This window comes from Gavialis gangeticus, unplaced genomic scaffold, assembly GCF_001723915.1.
Source record: "Gavialis gangeticus isolate Ggan-Ray unplaced genomic scaffold, GavGan_comp1, whole genome shotgun sequence".
Taxonomy (NCBI): Eukaryota; Metazoa; Chordata; order Crocodylia; family Gavialidae; genus Gavialis; species Gavialis gangeticus.
In genome coordinates, this window is record NW_017729024.1 from 31623396 (window position 1) to 31630806 (window position 7411).

Sequence of the window (7411 nt, forward strand, 5' to 3'; positions counted from 1 at the left end):
CAGAGGGCCCAGAGGTAAGCTTTGCAAATATGTTCCCCCCCCATGCACATTTCTGGGAGAAGCTGAATACCACTGTGTTTTAGATCAGGGCTCGTGGACAGAGGTGATATCTTTTGTTAGGCCAACACAATTTGTGCAAAAAAATTCTTTCGTTGCAAGCTTTCGGGCGCAAACACCCTTCATCAGGCATCGGAGAAAAAATTGTAAAAGTCGTCCTTTTGCAGACTGAGTTTGTAGAAGAATAAGGAATTCGTGTTATCACCAGAGCCATCAATCCAGCACCTTTTTGAGGGGACTTGCATTCCTGGCATAAAGAGCCATGTGTTGCCTTAAGTACAATCACATGTCTGACCTACACAATATTTAAGCACATATAGACATGCCCAATGAGTATGAATTCTCAATTAAAATGACAAAACCACCCTACATATATTTGTAATCCCTTTGGATCCCTGGAAGATAGTGAAACCAAGGATCCTGTAAGACTATAGACAATGCACTTTGAAACTCAAAGGCACTTTTCTGCCGGTTCTTAATAGTGGTATATAAAAAAAACCAACTATGACATGTACAGTGACATCACATACAGGATGAGGAAGAAAGGGTGATCACAACATTAAATTAAATCATGGCAAGTGTAATAAACAAGCTGCTCAAAGCTATAAAATATCTCTTATTACTTTACATAAAACAGATGTTACTGGTGCTTTTAAAAAGTAATAAAATGATCTAAGGAGGACACCGCAAGGAAAAAAATGTAGTAAATATTTTGGCCTCTGTGGGATGGTTACAAGTATAAATTACTTTTTCCTGGTGAGTTATTCTTTAATAATAATTTTATGTCCATGGATATGTGCTGACTGCAAAGCTGGTCTCATTCTATACATGCCACTGCTTTTGAAAATGGGAATGTTTGTGGATTAGTGAGCATGTCTGATGTATTAGTGGGCATGTCTACATGTGCATTAATGTGCCATTATTACTGCACATTAAGCTTAGTACATGTAATAACAGGTACTAACTCAATACACAATAATCAGCACTACTGCGCAGTAGCACCAGCACATGCCTTTTCAGTGATGCAAATGTGCAGTAAATCAGTTCTACTGAGCATTAGCATGGCTTTTGCTGTGAAGTGCTAATGTGCAGTAAAATTAGTCAGTCTACTGTGAATTTAGTGTCTTGTGTAGACATGCCCGCTGTTATGAAAACCTATTCCATAAAACACCACACTTCTGATCTTGTGAGCAGCAAATGATTTTAAAGGTCAGCTTTTATTAAGTGGTTAATGTAATAGATAAAGATGCTAAGTACCTGTAATTCCTATTGACTTAAATATCAGATAAAGGTCTCAGCACCACTGAAACTTAGGCTGCAAATATCTATACTGAGGTCCTTTGTATCTTTGAAGCACTGCAAAATGTGAGGGTGCAGACAGCTACACCTGATGAAGCCCTTAAGAAATAAGACTTGAATAAAGAGAAACACCTTTGAAGCACTTCATTTTGAAGTGCTTTCTGGATCATCTGAACCCTCCAGTACAGCATGACATGTGATTGCTTGGTCTTCCAGCATTCTACAATGTTCTGCTCCCTATCCCACCCACCCATGGAGGGGAAAATGAGGTGGACAGCCAATAACTGCTCTTCTTCATGTTTAGAAACCTCTGGAGACTGGAGGCTGTGTGCGGTGGAAAGATTCCTGGTGTCCAACTCCATGGCTGGAGAGCACCATGGCTTTAATCAATGCCTCTGCAGTCATTTTGAACAGTCCAGGGTGGGGGAGAGAAGATACACATCTGAATTTGAAGCACTCTAAACTGCAGCAATGATTGCCTGTCCATACCCTGAGAGGTCTTGATAACATATTTAGTTTTCATTGTGAATCAATATAACTTAATTAAAACAATTAGAAAAGAAGCTAAAAGACTCATCAAGCAAAGACATATGCTGGCTTAATTTTAAATCAGATTTCAAATCTTTTGAAGTGGGACATAATACTGAAAATGCTGCTGTTGCTCATTACAGCACCAAACCTGGAAAACACATTCACTTACTTAAGCCTGACTTCAGCTGATATATGCCAGTTTGTACCAGTTGATCTGTCCCATGATTTTTAAGCTGTCAGCATTACTTTTATGTAGTTGTGTGACAATGCCTAACATTAACTTGCACTACCAGTCTTAAAGATCTATTTGTCCACTTCATTCTCAGAAGAAATTAATTTCTAGGTATTAATGTTTTACTGACACTATTGGCTTATAATAAGGAATAAAAAATCTGGTTCATAAAATTTTATGTAAGCACCATTAGTATAGTTGTATTGAGGATTGTGTACTATTCACTTTTATGATCTTACTAGTTACTGTCATGAGAGTAGCTATTAATAAAGCTTTGGTAAAATGCAATCAAGGAAACTGACAGGAATGAGTCACATGTCTACAAAGAGATCACCTAATAGTATGCAATGAATAATAGATTCAGTGGCATCGTTTTCCTGTTCATGAATTACCTGAAAATAGACTATACAATTTTTAAATTTATTCTCTATTCAGATTAGTCATGAGTATTTTTGTCAAATCATTCATCATCTATGAACTGGACATTCTGAGTATTTGCAATTTGTACTTCAGGCTATTCTGGTTAGTTGTATAAATCAGATGATATTTTGCTCATTCACCAGCTGAATAACTTGTTCAACGGATGAATATAGTGATAATTACAAATCACAGATCTCACAATCTACTAGACAATTAAAAATTGACTTTTGCCAAATATGGTTTATCTGAAGCCTATTTCATGGGTTTTGAATTAGGCTTTATTGAAAGCAGGTAAGCATATAATTCATTTTTGTGGTTGTTCCCATTACCAAAGTCAAAGGTATTGAATGTTCTTTGATAGTGAACACAAATTAGTGGTAAAATAGCAAACTGGAAACTCATTGTAGAATTTCAGATACAGTATATAGAAAAATGATTATACCTATTTTACATATATATATATATATATATATATATATATATATATAATTGGTAGCTATAGGTCTTGTTTTCCTTCTGCTTTTATTCACTTGCTATGTGTTGTTTCAAATAGAAACTGGCTTTGACAGCATATTCTTGCGTAATAATTGCATAATTATTCTGACCTCAGTATCTCTTCATTTATAATCAAGACCATTTTAATGTCCTAACAACCTACTGAGAGTGTAGCTATGGGAGAGACAGCATTCTCCCTCAGAAACTTTAGAAACATTCAGGTTTCACAACTTTCAAGTAGTACTGTTTGCAGTATCCATTGTAAGAGCTGTAGGCAAACAGTAATGAATCACAAGCAAATCTTTTCTCAGACTATTTTTTATAAAATTTTTTAAAAGGAAATCAATTCAACCCCTCTGACGCTTGCCAGTTGTTGTTTCCATCTATCTTCAGGTGTTATCAGTGTTGTTCTTGTTGTTGTCCTTGTTGAGTGTAATTGACGTGTTGTCTCATTGTTGAAGTCTCAGCGACTGTGATGCAGACAAAGTTATAGCCAGGACATCCCAACACCAACCTTGTCCTAAAGAAAGATAACAGGCTCAGTTTGGTGGAGAAGATATGGCCAGGTTTACTGTCTGCAAGCACAGCCCTAACATGTTTTGGTCTAGCAAGTACATCAGACAAGGAGTTAAGACATTTGTGCTTGTGACAAGGTAGTCAGCATAATACCATACATGCTCCCCTAGGCTGCCAACCCTCCTTTTATTCAATGATCAAAACAAATTATGTATTGCATCCCATCTCTATCTTGAAAGTCTTAAACTGTCCTGTACCAAAGGCTTGTTCCAAAACCTGACCTGGGTGTTCTTGTTCTAATCTTACCCGGAGGCACTGGACCCTACACCTTGTATAGCCATCCCCCCTTCCCATCTTCTGGAAGGAGTGCACATACCATGTTATGCTTAAGTACGGAGTTCAGGCATTGGCCAGGTTTGCTGGTCAGGCCTACTCTGGCCCATGCTTTAGCAGTATATATATTGATCAATGCTCCAGCAAGACCTACATTCCATCATTTTTATCTTTTATAGGTGAACGTGTCTACTCATCATCCTGAAAAAGCATAATGTACAGATAGAAGATAACCCAGTGAGCTAGACATTATGTTGAGGTTGCTTTGTTATACTCATCTATACATTCATGCCCCACATGTCTACACATTGGTCTGTACATTCCTTCATATGAATTTCAGACAGTTTTTACCCAATTGTTTGTCCCATAGGTTGGGCCTGGAAATGTTAGGTCTAGGACTTCAAGGAATGGCCTGCTTGAAACACTTCATTTATGCAGTGGTAATATGCTGCATGTGATAATAATAGACAATAACATGCTGATGCTGGTAAATTATACTACCACAGCCTAAATACACATGAGTGTAAGTAACATGCATAGAGCTCCAAAATTAGAAATCTAAGAAATCCAAAACTGTTACAGCTGTTGTTGCCAGTTGTGTCTTCACGCATCTCAGGTGGCATTCCAGTCTGCTAATTTTTGCTTCCTTTTTCCCTGGTTCATAATCTTTCCAAATGAACTCCCTGTGTTGAGGCTCTTTTGGAATTAGAGTAGATCCACAGTGAACTACTACACCAGAATGGTGGGCAAACAGGGAATGTAATCTCTTTTTTAATTTTCCACAATTGTTTCTCCACAGTAACACCACCATTGTTCTCCACATATTGTGTTTCCCCTAAAATTCCACAGTTCTGTCCTAACAGTCCAATGTGAAATGCGTAACTACCACTTCTGCAAACATGTTAGTTTCACTGGTTTTGGCATAGCTGATACCTTCAGAAGAAGGAAAAAAAATTATGTGTATGTACTCAGTCAAGGAGAACTCATGAAGAATGCCTGGTTACGTTACAAAATGGCACAAAGCATAATACAGTAGTAGTGGTTAGCAAATAAGCAGTAATATTCAACAAGATACTGTTGGTTACTATAGCCTTATTTATAGCCAAAGCTAATCCCTTTTCTAATCTGGTTTCACAATTTAACATTCTGGTGTTGGTGAGGTGGATAGCAGCACACCCCAATTAACACAATTACAGTTACTCCTTGGATTATCATCAGTACCACACTAAAAGTTGTGACTATTAGATGCCAGGTGATATCTTCTGGATGGCCCACCAAGGTGTCTTTATTTTTTTCTCACATCTGTTCTATGTCCTGAATTTGTTGTTGTATGAGGTCAGCTATGGGAATTAAAGATTCCTATGTGAATTTTACTAGGCCCTGTATGTTTAGGTGTAATTCTGTGATGAGAGGAAATAAGTCAATCATCACATTCCTTATATTATCAGAAGGAATGATAAGCTCAGTCAGAATGCTTTCATTGCTGGTTGGCAAGAAAGTGTGAGTCCTGATTTCAATTGTACTTGTTATGTTCAGGTAGAATCCTGCCCAGTTTCCTGGGCAGGTTTCTTCTTGCATCATAAAATGAGAGTGCCCCAAACCACACACTGTATGATTTTTTACTTGCACTGCCTCGTTAATTAATTGTTTTTGTATCTACCAACCCAGCCCCTTTTATATTATTGGCAACGATAGCGGCATTGCACTCAAAGAGCCACTATCTATTGCTTTTAGAACTGCAAGCTTGATTGATTCATAACCCTGTTTCTGTTATCAGGCAAACACTTGGGTTATCAGGCAAACACTACTGCATATATACATTATTCACAAAGATTCCTATGCTGTTTGGATAGTATACCTTTACTCATTGGCAATGTGTAGAGGGTGCATGCGGGTGCATGTGCACCCCCTGTGAAAAGCACTGCTGACGCTACCGGTGGTGTCTGCGGGCAGTTGCTGCTTGCCATGCCCCTCCGCCCCCCAGCCACTGACACAACCGGTGGCATCTGCAGGCAGTCCCTGATTGCTGCTGACCACCACCAGTCTGCAGGTGGTCACTGACTACCGGTTGATGCTAGCTACTGCCCCTCCCCCACTGCCAAAACTGCCCGCTTGCTGCCACCATGCCCCTGCCACCACTGCCTGCAGGAGGTCACCATGCCCCCCCAGACTCCGGGGGCACATGGCATTCATGCCTTTACCGGATGATTATGCCACCTGGAAATTGCCATTAAAATCTTGACACCTTTATTCTTGTACAAGGAGGGAGCCCAAATTTAGCAAATTTTAAGAAGTCCCTTGTAATGTGCTTTACTTTTTAGTCATGTAGTGTGCTATAATGGTTGTACTGTTTAGCAAATGAGGCTATATTTGTAATGGCAGTTGGAATAAATTCTGCTTAACCAGATCAGCACCTTTATTTACAAACATAACAAATGCTATGGCTAAAGAGACATCAAGATGTACTAAACTACTGATAATGGGTACAATTGTACTGAACTCTTTGTCCAGATTTTTCATGTCATAGCACGTGTGAAGTTTAGACAGTATGTTAGCTAATTTATTTGTCTTCTTGCTTGCAACAATTAAGACCACAAGTTCCATTATCCAAGTTATTGTTGTTTTTGGTACAAACAAACTAAGAAATTTCATCTCCCTTTTTTTGTTTTTAAACACACACACACACACACACACACACACACACACACACACACACACACACACAATACATACATCCATAAGAGATCCATATAGCTACATTTTAGTGGTTTGCTATTAGTGTATTGTCTATAACAAGTACATTTTTAGGAAATTTCCTTTTTGGTTCTGGTACAATTCTAACCATTGATTGGTAAAATCAAGGATTATTTCAAGTCATTTTATAGTTTTTGGTTTAATCAAGTTTTCCTTTCCTCTAACACAGTGGTTTTCAACCTGTGGCCCATGGACCACTGGAGTCCACACACTGTTTCTAAGGGGTCCATAAAAGATGGTTATGATCAATCAAAAGTATGTGAATGGTCACACTTACAATTCAAAAGGTCACACCTCCATTCACATTTTTTTATGGGTCTACAAATAAAAAAATTATAAAAGGGTGAAAACCACTGCTCTAACAGCACATTGTTTCTTAATTGTGTATAAGCCAAACTAAAGGCGTAATAATTTAACATCATCACTATATGTAACTTCTGATGTTTCCTGTATCTCTACAATAGTTTTCACTGGATAAGCATTAAGCACATATTTTACAGTAGGGATCCCTGCTCCCATGTTTTATAAGAAATATACAAGCCTGTCCCCAACTCAGATGTGAATATAAGGGTATCCCTAAACTTCCATGGTCATGGGTTGTTGAAATATGCATTTTGAGTTCTGTACTATCAATTTCATGCAATTGCTTCATTCAGTCCTGAGGTAAAGGCAGCAGCCACAGTTATAGATGACTTTTTCTTATCTTTTCTTGTTTGAATTCCTACCACTTTCATATGCCAACAGCTGTGCCTGCAGTTTTCCTAGTATTTATAT

The 7411-nt window shown here is 38.2% G+C and overlaps 1 long non-coding RNA gene across 1 annotated transcript in view; it reads right to left on the minus strand.

The window, feature by feature from the left end:
* The window catches only part of LOC109298186, a 22084-nt gene extending 18277 nt beyond the window's left edge, over positions 1–3807 (minus strand). Inside the window, exon 1 of the long non-coding RNA XR_002097517.1 lies at positions 3730–3807. This is a non-coding gene — a long non-coding RNA (uncharacterized LOC109298186). The remainder of the gene's footprint in view (positions 1–3729) is intronic.
* Positions 3808–7411: the final 3604 nt, after the last annotated feature.